This window comes from Zootermopsis nevadensis, unplaced genomic scaffold (genome assembly GCF_977971745.1).
Source record: "Zootermopsis nevadensis isolate Lab colony 2312 unplaced genomic scaffold, Znev_1.0 Znev_ptg000093l, whole genome shotgun sequence".
NCBI classification, from domain to species: domain Eukaryota; kingdom Metazoa; phylum Arthropoda; class Insecta; order Blattodea; family Termopsidae; genus Zootermopsis; species Zootermopsis nevadensis.
This window is the reverse complement of record NW_028259224.1, coordinates 29,848-43,984: the sequence shown is the minus strand read 5'-3', so window position 1 is coordinate 43,984 and position 14,137 is coordinate 29,848. Positions and strand designations below refer to the sequence as shown.

The 14,137-nt window shown below is 40.8% G+C and overlaps 1 protein-coding gene across 1 annotated transcript in view; it reads right to left on the bottom strand.

Annotated features, from left to right (window-relative positions):
• The window catches only part of LOC110840904 (uncharacterized), a 52,826-nt gene that overhangs the window by 23,731 nt on the left and 14,958 nt on the right, over positions 1-14,137 (bottom strand). The gene's annotated exons all lie outside the window — the stretch shown is intronic.

Below are 14,137 nucleotides of genomic sequence, written 5' to 3'. Positions count from 1 at the left end.
GTTAAAATCATTTCACATACTAATCCTTCTATTTCTAACGTTAAAACCCATAATGTATATAACATAAAATTACTGACATCATTGCTTTTTTCCCTTTGATAAATTCATCAAATTTTTTATATCTTAATTGCGTCATGCTTGTGTTCTTCAATACAATAATTTATTCACCGTCTTTACACAAGCTTAAAAATTGTTAAAATCACTTAAAATTATAACATTTCTTCATTTGATACTGTTATACTGTTATAATTTTAAGTGATTTTAACAATTTTTAAGCTTGTGTAAAGACGGTGAATAAATTATTGTAAATTCATCAAAGTTGTGCAAAACTTCCAAATCTGAAATTGTTTTGCCAATGTATAAAGGTTGCAGCTTTGTTTTTGAAATGTTCAATTTTTTATAATTAAGGAACTATTTATTCTTTTGAGTTTCTCTTTTGTAAGTTTGCAAACACAATTGGCACCAAACTTGTTACGGTAACATGTATAAATTACATCAGAATTGTCTAAAAAAACATTAAATTGTTAGTATTATATAACGAAGTCACTCGTGCACACCACTCAACTATCCATTTAACACGGAAATAGCCTTTTCTTCGACTTCTCACATCCGACATCTTGAATAACTCTCTCTTCCACTTAGTTACCAACATCCTTACATGAAATATTACTAATCTGCAATTCCACTTCTGCCAACTATCAGTTATTAGTGTCACGGTTGGTTGCTACATTAGCTCAGCTGATTAAAAGACCTGCTATTTCTTACACACACACACACACACACACAATTTTGAATAATCCACAATATAAACTGAAATTTATGAGAACTGCAGTTTGAATACTACTTAGGCCACAAACGAAATTACATTTTATTACTAATCCAGTTATCAAATTTAAAGCAGAATCAACGAACTATGGAAAGGACATGCAAAAAGAATGGACAAAATGGAAAAATAATTGGAGATGGTATCATTAGTTAAACTATGTAGGAAATAAAGGAATGTTTACTTAATGAGTGATTAATTAGATGAGAATGAGTTGTCACAATTTTATTTGTTATTTCGTCGCATGCTGATGATTTTTTTAAGGAATTATATTTCCATTTAACTTCAGATTCAGTTGTTGGAATCATTTTTAAACCAAGGAATTCATTGGAAATAAATGTTAAAAATGAAATCACATCTTCTTTTCCTAATTCATGTTAACTTATCTTTCTGCTATTGTTAGAAAGAAACTACTGAAGGCATCAGCATCTTTTCTGGACCCTTATAACATTTTATTGTTTATAAAAAGAGGGCATCTGTTCAGTTAAATGTATTTGTTGTTTCCTACTTTACCAAGTTACATGTTGTTTTTATTTTATGATTATATCTTGCTCGAAGTTTACTATAAAACTTTTCCCCCTTTTTGTAACTTTATTAAGGATTTTACAATGGTTATTATTGGATCATTAGTGTTCCTGTTGTAGATATAAAAGCCTCATTTTACATTTGTAAGATATTTCTATTATGTAATCCAGTTCATTATCTTGTGCGTACTTTAATATTTAACCAGAAAACTGGCTACAAATACTGCAGAAAAGTATACGTAGATCAGTGAGATTTCAGGTTCTCATGGTGGTAACATGAAATGGCCATCTCTAGGTTGTTGTACCATTCTACCAGACTACACAGTGCAATAACCCAGAATACAGCCCTCTTTACAACAAAATGAATTAAACTTATTCTTGCTATAACTGTCTTTTTTGAACAGTTTTCCAAGTTTAGTTTTTTAGTAGAATTTGAAACTGAATGGCTGTCATTATTTTTACAGTTCTCTGTTCCAAATGTACTATAGTAGTTGATGAATTTATTAAGGTAAATGTAGATGAGCTTAGTTTTATATTATCCACAAAAATATTGTCACCTTGAATTCTTGACAATTATTCAATCAAGAAATTTACAATGGACTGCCTATTTCTTCATCATCAATTTTAATGTTTATATGTATTCCAAATGGTCTTCCAGGGAGGATTTCAAAACAGAATGTATTCATTTACTGTTTCCACCATGCATACTCAAAGTGAATATAAAGTATGTTGTATCATTATTACTGCTGATTCCAAATGAAAGAATTACATTTCAGCATATTTAATCATTTAATTTTTGCCTCATATAATAAATGAGAAACCATCACACTAAATCTGAGATTACTTGACAAGACAGTGTGTGAATATTCAATTACTTCCACCAAACATTTTGTTAGATGACAGGTACATACAGTTTGGATCTTGATCATTGCAATGATAAAAAACAAAAAAACTGTTTTGACTTCACTCAGTCCCTCCAAGTACTCTTGAATTACAACTTCCTCCCCTCCAGCCCTCACATGATTTGGGAATTAGCCGAAACAAGAGGGGCAGAAACTTTCTGCTGCTTAGGAACACTCATGCATACACACATAGAAAAACTATATATAAACATTTTGTATATGCAGGCCTATAATGTTAAATCACATTACTGTGCGAAGGTATGCTGTTCCGTCATTCAAACCATACACAATTTAACAAAACAACAAAAACATTACTGTGGTTGTAATAACTTTAGTTTTATAAAATTAACAATGACATGAAATCAAAACTGTTTGAAAGCTTGTAAAATAAACTCAGCTGTATGGAGAAATACTGCAATTATCTGTTTTTAAGTGAAAGGTGTTGATGGCAAGAATACAATCTACCTTACTGGAAAGGGGCAAATTCTCCCAAACCAAGGACTCAAATCTAGAAGGAATTTCCTTGCCAGAACCTCGCCACTCCAGGGGAACTAGAAAGATGAAAGAACCAAGCTATGGAAAATAAGAAGTGAAATAGACTGGCCCACCTGGAAAACTTTGAACAGACTCCGTACCTATACTGGCAGATGTGCGGCAAACCTAATGAGGTGGGGTTATCCTTGTGTGAGGGACCAGTGTTCCTGTGGTCACCTCCTGGCTTCCTCCATCTTAGATTCTCCCTGCACAAGCGAAGATTTGGCTACATGTACAGACACTGCCATTCTTCATGCCTGATATTGGATTCAAATATAGTTTTGTATATGTTGTAAATTTACTTTCATATTTATTCTACATTAAATTTTATCCCACCTCCTCTTTTTATCTCAATGGTATTAATATTATTCTATTTAATGATTTCTACTTTGAACGGTGTATTCGGATACAAAATAAATAAATAAAACTGGAAATTGAATCTGTGAGTACAGGGAACATCCAATCATTTTTAAGTAATTACTATCACAAACACAGTATAGCATCCACACTGAGGAACAGAGGGTAAAAAGACATTAGAATAGCTAAATCCAATCTTTCCTAACAGTTTCCATAATACATGTAATTTTCTGTATCTCTAAAAGTGTTTGAGAATATTATCTATGTCAGGCACTGCCTAAACTGATCAAATAATTTAATCCCTGAAGTCATATTCTCTATGAAATAGTAATGTATCTTCTCACTCTAACAACAATATGTCAGTGTGTAGGTCTGGTGGTGTAACTTGTTCATAGGTGCACGCACAGCCAACTTTATGCTCTGAGGGGAAAGACCTCCGAGCACCACTTGCATAAAAATTAATCTAATCGACATGACGACGAGGTAAGGCATCATGGCTTCCTTCTGTCCATAGCCTGTCCTAATTCAGAGCTCAAATAGCTCTCTCTACTCATTCGCTGGACCACACCAGACCAATATACGACAGCTTCGGATGATTAAAATTGTATGACTGCACTGTAAGTCTTACCTCCAGGACCTGTGGTGGCCAGGAAGTTTTAACTTTCTTACCATTAGCATGTTTTATGTTCTTATGAACATCATTCTGACTTCCTGTTTCAAAGAAATCTTTGTTTGAATGATTCAGATCAATGTACTATACCTCTTCTGACATTATGGTACTAGAACAAAGAAATGATTTATTTCAAGTGCTCTGATCAACCAACAAAATTATCAAACCTGTGAATCTATGAGAGTCCTTAAAGAGCCTCTAAAGCTTGAAATGTTGAATAAAAAATATGGGAAACCTAATATACCTTAGGAGCTTTGACAGTAAGGATCAGAGAAAGTGTACAAGCCCATACATAGGAACTGGTTTATTGTACAATACAAACTTCTATAACCACTTACAATTTATGGCTACTGATCGTTTCCTTCTGTAGACTGAATGTGCTGATTGACTCCCATTAATGTTTTCCCAAAATTAACACAAAACAGATCTATCATGTATTTTACAACTTTCGAGGAGTAGCAATTCAAACATGAAGAGCAACAACCTAATTGTCAGCCAATCAGGTATAAGACAAACTGAAATGGGGTTCTTTAGCACAAATTTTGGTGTTAGGATTCTGCTGCAAGTGCAGTTCCCACATCACCTCACACAAAGGAAAGAATTGAGTAAACCTTAGCCAAACGTGACAACAGTTTGGTCAGGGTGTGAGAATGCTGAGCATGTAAGCACTGCCTGGGGTGTGGCTTCTACATCCTGTTCTGAAATAAATGTGACTCCTTGGGGCAAAAAACAAATGCCTAACATGTGACTAACAGGAATGTGTCTTCCCCCTAATTCCTAATTTTTCAACCAAATGAAACTATACAATATCTGGATAGCATTTACCATACAAAATCATGATACATCTTAGTACTACAAAGTCAGACAGTCTGATTTTTGTATCACACTCTCTTTCACACAACCAAGATACAACACTGTGTTGTAAGTTGATACATCACAGTCTTTTCTATTTATCTCTTGTTGGCTTACGGGTTTTCACACCACGCCAGAGGCCATGTAACATCTTCTTGGCTTACGGGGATTTACACCACGCCAGAGGCCATGCACACTCATTCAGAAGCATTCTCTTGGGTTTCAGTAGCGAAATAGTAAACCAATGGAATAATTTCAGATTTAGATAAAGTTACAATGTTAATACATCTCCAAAACTCTAATTACGGCCAACATTCTGCTTGCCCTGACAGCTCCTGGTCAACATTCTCACTAATGTGAACACACTTTTCCTTTGTCATAAACAACTTCCTACATTAGCACACTTTTTTAAATGGCATTGATTTAAATGTGTGGCTAAGTGACAAATGAAATTAGTATAAGCAGAGTGATCAAAAAGTCAAGCAACCTGTTCCTGACATATGGTCTAAAAATAAAAATAAAATTACATTGAAATCAGAAAACAAAAACACTTATATTGTGTGTCAGAAATGTCCACTGTGCTCAGCAATTCACGCATTCATTCTTTAAAACATGTCTGAAAAAGCCAGTGAGGTGCAACTTTGCTATAGAATCGGTTCATGAGACAACATTCTCGATTTGTTTGGCACAGGAGAATCAGAAAATGTATCATTCTGGAGAGTTAAGTTCAAGCGAGATGCCATATGGTGTTTGATGACAAACACTCGTTACACTTATGAAAAAGATATCTTTGCACCTACACAACAGACCAGCTTACATGATGTGACCTCAGTGGGTTTTCTTGCGTGAATTTTTGATCACGTGGCATAAGAAGTAAAAAACTGAACTGAACATAAAATTACACATGAATTACTCTTTACATCTCACTCTCAGTTTCTGCTGAAACACAAAGTTCAAACACACCAGGTAATAGTTTCGTCACCAAAGAAACACTCAATCTTAGTGTGACTTAAAGAGTCTCCTTTGTTCCAAACAGTTTTGTTCTGCAAGGCTGAGGCAAGAAATATGAATGACCCACAAAAAGCTGGTTCTGTTCCATCTTGGCTTACAGCAGTTCCTGCTTCTTCATCTCAGGTGAGTGCTTGGCTCGTCGAAGCTGACTTCCGCTGATGCCGTTACCTCTCCATCTAGTCTGCTTAAACACTGATTCCCTTTACACTTATACACTCAATTGTAACACAGTTCGGTAACTGGTACAGTACACATTAAAACGAAGGCCAATCAGCAATGGAAACTTTTATCCAGAACTTGATGGTTTAAGGCTTTCAGTTTCATTTGTAAATCCTCAACACCGACATCTTTAAATTGAAATTCACTAAAATTCATAAAGCTTTCACCAAATTAATTAGTGATAATGAACTGCTTAGTGTATAAAATTCCTCTTTTGAAAGTGACCGATGCCTGATACTGACTGTAGGGTAAATTTGTGATAATTTTGCCCTCACTAGATGGCAAAGTACTCATTGTGATAACAGTTGTGCAGTGAGTTTGTCAAGGCAAATACATTAATTTCTACAGTCAATATTCTGCCAGTGTTCTGGTAGACTATGTGGGATTTGAGGTTTTCAGGGCAGTGAGTCTGAAGATTGCTGCCTTCTGGGTTGTCTGGTAGATGTCCACCAACGTTTCAGAGGTCCATGCTGCCTTCATCATCAGGGCAATGAATGAGCCATGTGAGAGGAAAGCGCTAGATTTATAGGAACAGGACATTAAAAGGAATAGCTAAATCCTAACCAGTGTCAGAATCAGGCAGGGGGTGGCAACCAATAGGAGGGCTTGGGCAAGTTGTAGAGTGCGCGAGAGATGGAGAGAGAGGTCCGAAGGACAACCCTTTTGAGGGCCTCAAGGAGTCCATCTTGTGGTACACACGGGAGTTGGGTGGTCAAGATGCGGAGGGAAGCAGGAGAGTGGAAGGGAGTACTGGCCGGGGACGGATTTCGCCGGAAAAGGGCAGAATATTGGTGGGTGGGATAAGCAATGCTCTCTGGGATGCTTCCAGAGCCTTAGGAGGGAGTGAATGAGGGGCTTCCATCACCGGCTCAGGCAAAGTTCATCCTCCCTGTTGAAGTTGTTGGGATGCAATTCAATTTTGACGGCCTCCCTGACCAGCCAATCCATGTATCCAGATCTTGAAGACAGGATACAGATGTCCTGGAGTTGGATGCAGTGGCATGGACTGTCTCTTTTTCTGTGTCAGTTGAAGGTGTTTTGTACACACGTCAGAATGATACGCGAGTAGGTGCAATAGCTTCCACGACAGAAGCCTTAGATTTAAAAGCAGTTTTCTTAGCTTCCACAAGATTATGATCCGTTGTTTTTTGGACTATGGCATATAAAGACCCATACACTGCTCATAGTATGTAGGAAGCAGTATGACTGATGAAAAATGAAGGCTGGCCACCTTACAAAAGAAAGTCATATGATACACCATGTTGCACTCTAAAAGACTACTTACAAAAAGCATCCGGACGATCCTGCAAGTTTGAACCTGGAAAAGACTGAAAAACCATTTCTAATCCTTCGAAAGTATGAAGTGGAAGCATAAGGCTGTCGGACTAACCATCAATCAAGTCAGATGGGCAGCCTACAATGTTATTGAAGCTGAAGGGATAAACTATCCATTTATTTATGAAAGTCAATGGCTGGTTGGTATTGGTGGTTGAAGAGTTGAATAAAACCCCAGTCAACACTGAACATGTGCTGCCTGTGAGTAAAAAACAGTGCGAACTGTCTGCAAACAATCCATCTGCAGAAATATTTTCTCGAACCAGGCCCACACCAGCAACAATCAATCTCACCCCCCCACCCCCCCAAGGTTCATGTGGTGGATTGTATTTGGACAACAATAAGAAGAAGAATGCTGTCAAATGGATTCAGTGATAGTGGTGGATCAATTTCACTTCATGTGTGATGGGTGCGAGGACTCAGGAGACTGAATAATTACGGCACGTCCACAAATGTGGTGGCAAAGTCGATTTTGAAATTGCGCTAAACTAAACGACAATACGGGGTTACAGGCCAATCTCTTTTTGTACACCAGGCCACGTTTCTTCACAAGTTTTGCATTCACTACCAAGACTCCTCAAGAATGCAATTGAAACTTGTACCAAAGAATTTACGTAATGACACAGACGTACACAAACATCACCAGGTTTCTTGATTTTAAATTTTAAAACTTGTTTTAATTTTATTAATTAAAACAACTAAATTCTGCTATCAGCATAAATAAGTTGATGTAAAATTATCACTCTTTATCTGACTCTAAAGCCAAAAGAATATTAATAAATTTGAGGAGATTGTCGATAAGTATTATCATAAAAAGTAACCTGAACTTATATTTAAGGTTCTTCCAGCAGTGAGTCCAATGATGGCTGTCTTCTGAGTTGCAGCACCGTGTAGTCTGGTAGAAGTTTCCTAGTGTTTCAGAGGTCCTTGCTGCCTCCATCACCACGGTGACGAGTTACATGGTGCTAAACTCAGAAGACAGCCATCTTATAACTTGAAATTACCCAATGATTCCTCAGGCCTCCGTAACAGGCCATAGTGCAGCGAATAAGACTTTCAACTGCAACTAACTTTTCAGAATGCCTGTACTTGAAACTGTTGCTATAGCAGTCTGTACTCTCAAGACACTTCCTCAGCAACTCTTTGCAAGTTTCTTTATTCCTCTGAAACAGAAAACATCCAGAAATGTTGGCTGGTGACCACTGCGCCCCCAGACCTTCACGATCGCAAAGTTCCATGGCTACTCAACTTCTTCTCAGAAACAGCGCTGCTGGGAGGCTGAAACAAGAACAAAACCTGCGGGACACGAGGCTTATGCCTCACCGCTGCATTTGCTTATGTTAGTGTGATCTAAGAAAATTTAATGTCTGTTTGTGGTAACTACAAAATAAGGAACCAGTGCGATTAACAATATCGACAAAGTAGGAATCAGTCCTATGGTTTTGGTGAGTTGCACGCGAACGTGCATCAACAGCCTCTGAAGAATGCACTAAACGCATTAAACCGAACCCTCAACGACGAACCTCGCAATGAACACATGCCTGCAAGGGGAGTGTCAGCGATAGGCAAAGGGACAATTCATTAAACGCAGTTCAAGGAAATACATCAAAGTCAATCAAGACAGGCGAAGATACCTTAACAGCCTCGGCCGGCTTTACCCCACGGAAAAAACCCCGGTACCCATTGTAGACATTACTGCAAGGGGAGAGTCAGAGATAGAAAATACATCAAAGTCAATCAAGACACGCGAACATGCATTAACAGCCTCGGCCGGCTTTACCCCCGGGAAAGGACCCCGGTACCCATTGTAGACATTCCTGCAAGGGGAGAGTCAGAGATAGGAAATACATCAAAGTCAATCAAGACACGCGAACATGCATTAACAGCCTCAGCCGGCTTTACCCCCGGGAAAGGACCCCGGTACCCACTGTAGACATTCCTGCAAGGGGACAGTCAGAGATAGGAAATACATCAAAGTCAATCAAGACACGCGAACATGCATTAACAGCCTCGGCCGGCTTTACCCCTGGGAAAGGAACCCGGTACCCTATGTAGACATTCCTGCAAGGGGAGAGTCAGAGACAGGAAATACATCAAAGTCAATCAAGACACGCGAACATGCATTAACAGCCTCGAACGGCTTTACCCCCGGGAAAGGACCCCGGTACCCATTGTAGACATTCCTGCAAGGGGAGAGTCAGAGATAGGAAATACATCAAAGTCAATCAAGACACGCGAACATGCATTAACAGCCTCAGCAGGCTTTACCCCTGGGAAAGGAACCCGGTACCCATTGTAGACATTCCTGCAAGGGGAGAGTCAGAGACAGGAAATACATCAAAGTCAATCAAGACACGCGAACATGCATTAACAGCCTCGGCCGGCTTTACCCCCGGGAAAGGACCCCGGTACCCATTGTAGACATTCCTGCAAGGGGAGAGTCAGAGATAGGAAATACATCAGAGTCAATCAAGACACGCGAACATGCATTAACAGCCTCGGCCATCTCCATCTTACGAAGGAGGACTTGCTGACCAAGTCCCATACACCTACACCTGTGTTGTAATAAAACAACAAGAGGCAGAATATTTGAAGCTTCAAGAAACAATTAACACATTCCTGCAAGGGGAGAGTCAGAGATAGGAAATACATCAAAGTCAATCAAGACACGCGAACATGCATTAACAGCCTCAGCAGGCTTTACCCCTGGGAAAGGAACCCGGTACCCATTGTAGACATTCCTGCAAGGGGAGAGTCAGAGACAGGAAATACATCAAAGTCAATCAAGACACGCGAACATGCATTAACAGCCTCGGCCGGCTTTACCCCCGGGAAAGGACCCCGGTACCCATTGTAGACATTCCTGCAAGGGGAGAGTCAGAGATAGGAAATACATCAGAGTCAATCAAGACACGCGAACATGCATTAACAGCCTCGGCCATCTCCATCTTACGAAGGAGGACTTGCTGACCAAGTCCCATACACCTACACCTGTGTTGTAATAAAACAACAAGAGGCAGAATATTTGAAGCTTCAAGAAACAATTAACACATTCCTCCAAGGGGGGAGTCAGAGACAGGAAATACATCAAAGTGAATCAAGACACGCGAACATGCATTAACAGCCTCGGCCATCTCCATCTTACGAAGGAGGACTTGCTGACCAAGTCCCATACACTTACACCTGTGTTGTAATAAAACAACAAGAGGCAGAATATTTGAAGCTTCAAGAAACAATTAACACATTCCTGCAAGGGGAGTGTCAGAGATAGGAAATACCTCAAAGTCAATCAAGACACGCGAACATGCATTAACAGCCTCGGCCATCTCCATCTTACGAAGGAGGACTTGCTGACCAAGTCCCATACACCTACACCTGTGTTGTAATAAAACAACAAGAGGCAGAATATTTGAAGCTTCAAGAAACAATTAACACATTCCTCCAAGGGGGGAGTCAGAGACAGGAAATACATCAAAGTGAATCAAGACACGCGAACATGCATTAACAGCCTCGGCCATCTCCATCTTACGAAGGAGGACTTGCTGACCAAGTCCCATACACCTACACCTGTGTTGTAATAAAACAACAAGAGGCAGAATATTTGAAGCTTCAAGAAACAATTAACACATTCCTCCAAGGGGGGAGTCAGAGACAGGAAATACATCAAAGTGAATCAAGACACGCGAACATGCATTAACAGCCTCGGCCGGCTTTACCCCCGGGAAAGGAACCCGGTACCCATTGTAGACATTCCTGCAAGGGGAGAGTCAGAGATAGGAAATACATCAAAGTCAATCAACACACGCGAACATGCATTAACAGCCTCGGCAGGCTTTACCCCCGGGAAAGGAACCCGGTACCCATTGTAGACATTCCTGCAAGGGGAGAGTCAGAGATAGGAAATACATCAAAGTCAATCAAGACACGCGAACATGCATTAACAGCCTCGGCAGGCTTTACCACCGGGAAAGGAACCCGGTACCCATTGTAGACATTCCTGCAAGGGGAGAGTCAGAGATAGGAAATACACCAAAGTCAATCAAGACACGCGAACATGCATTAAGAGCCTCGGCCGGCTTTACCACCGGGAAAGGAACCCGGTACCCATTGTAGACATTCCTGCCAGGGGAGAGTCAGAGATAGGAAATACATCAAAGTCAATCAAGACACGCGAACATGCATTAAGAGCCTCGGCCGGCTTTATCCCCGGGAAAGGAACCCGGTACCCATTGCAGACATTCCTGCAAGGGGAGAGTCAGAGACAGGAAATACATCAAAGTCAATCAAGACACGCGAACATGCATTAAGAGCCTCGGTCGGCTTTATCCCCGGGAAAGGAACCCGGTACCCATTGCAGACATTCCTGCAAGGGGAGAGTCAGAGACAGGAAATACATCAAAGTCAATCAAGACACGCGAACATGCATTAAGAGCCTCTGAAAAACGCACTGCACGCGCATAGAGGAATATTACAGCCACAATTAATTTCACCAGTACAATTATCTGAACCTGATTAACCAATAAACAACTTGTCAATAATAACTTTCAGTTTTGGCTTCTTGTTCTGAAGATCCATACCTCACGCACCTGCAGTTGTAGTCCGATTTTCGCGATTGTTCTGTCTTCGTACCATCCGAGTCGACCTTCTCTCGTTTTTTCTGCGACAGTCTTCGTTTGCGAGGCGGTCAGCTTGTCTTTGACCGGGGTTCGATCCCCGACTGGGGCAGAGGATTTTTCCTGTAGGCTCTGCGTCCAGACCTGCTCTGGGGCCCACCCAGCCTCTTATTCAATGGGTACCGGGTTCCTTTCTCGGGGGCAAAGCCGGCCGGGGGTGATGCTGACCACTCACCCCCATCTAGTGCCGAGGTCAAGGAAGGGAGGAGCTAGACCTCCTCTCACCCCAAGCGCCTACCTTTCGCATAGCGGGACAAACTTAACTTTACTTTACTTGTGCTGAAAGAAATATTCTCTATAAATCATTGAGTAGTAATGATGAACACAACTTTGGACATCTTGGAGATACAATTACCTGAACCTTATTAACGAATAAACAACTTGTGAAAAAGCAATCTAGCTGATACATCTTTTGCTTCTTGAGATGACCGTCCATACCCCACAGCTGTGAACATACAGCATCACCTATCGGTATTCCTAACCACACATTCACACACATAGCACTCATCGTATACCCAGTGGGTGCTAAGCCTCATCTAACCTGTTTCCTGATGGTTCAAGTGCTCGTCCTCATCCTGTTTTCTCACAACAAAGTATTGCTTGAACTTGCGTTCGAGGGCGAGTTTTCCTTCAATAGTTGGTGGCGGCCAACCTTGAGAGTAATCAAGCGATGTTCGCAAATCATGTGCACTCTTTCCCCAATAGGACAAACGGGTCGACTGCTAAGGTCACATTCACTCGACCTGAGGAGGAATTTGTACTGACAGACAAAAGGAGACAATATTATACCCGTCATTGCAACCTCGAGTGAGTAAGCAAGATCTTCCATTCAGTTGCAGACTGTGAAGTAAGACTTTCCTTAAATTCAACGATTCTGGAATACCAGAACTGAATTGCAAGACATTGAGGACGTTTGGGTGTATGTAGCACCTCCATACGCCGAACGCATCACAGTTACTTGTCCAGAGCCCGATCCTGCAGACGTAACCACTAACGGGTTAGGCAAAGTTACATTCCTGAAACCTTGTTCAGGGTACGGACATCAAGTTTTAATTCAGGCACATTCCATCCGAGAAGTAAATCGCACTAATAAAGACGTAATACTTGGAATATGTCTCTTGTGTGAGGAAACTGGATAACATTAAGCTAGATACACCGATCAAAACTATTATAACACATTCCGTGCCCCAGGCTTGTCGGTTCTACATCTAAGTGTGCCGCCACTGGCCTGCCTGGTGTTGCTCTTTCGTGAAAATTGGAACGTCTGCTGCTACCATGGCAACAGGCACAATTGGCACGTGCTGATGCAGTCCACCACGACTTCTTCCCCGGTACAATCGAGTCTTAAGCCATACACGGCTCAACAGTGCGATGACTAAGCTACGTCTTCAGCGCCGTCAGAACCTCAAATGTCACCAATAAATCTGATTTCTTTATTCACTGTCTACATGGAATTGTACACAAGAGTGACCCCAAAACGCACATTTCAACGGAGCCTCGCTACCCGGTCCGCGACTTAAATACAGCGTCACAGGCTTTTTATATTCCAATACGTTTTAATTAGGAATTTATTTGGCGAGTTCGAGGGAGTGTGTTGTTTCCACGCAAATATGAAGAATATTATGCTCCAGGAATAAATGCTTTTATAGAAAGTGGGAACCTAGAATGACTATTCATCGACACGTAACGTATGAGAAGCTGAAATATTAGTAACAATTGACACCACTTTCCGATTCAGGGGCAAAGACCATTGGTCGTTGCGCAACCGAGAAACACACCGGACGTTGTAACATTTCTCAACAAAGTGCTTCAGCGCCATCGAACCCAGGACCTAGTTTCGACAACCGAAGCCACCGCTCCAATCAAGAGACAGGACACGCTCAGCAACCAAAGGCGTACAGAGGCACCACAGCCTCGGTCGACTGGTCACTCCCAACGATAAAATGAAATCAAGAGAGAGACAATGAATGCAATTCTTATGGTCCTTCAATTGAACTCACATCTGCATTCATGGATGATACAACGCGCAGACAAGTTTCGTGGGCTCACTTCTTCATAAGTCTATACGCCCACTTTGAAGAAACAATAATACATAAATAAACTCATCGCCATGCAAACTTTTGCCTGTGACGCGGACTAGATCATGCTCGCTCGTGATAATCTTGAATTTCGTAATTTTGCTTTTGTGTCGGCTTCGGGTTGTAATGGCGACTGAGAACATTACTCATGCGCCACAA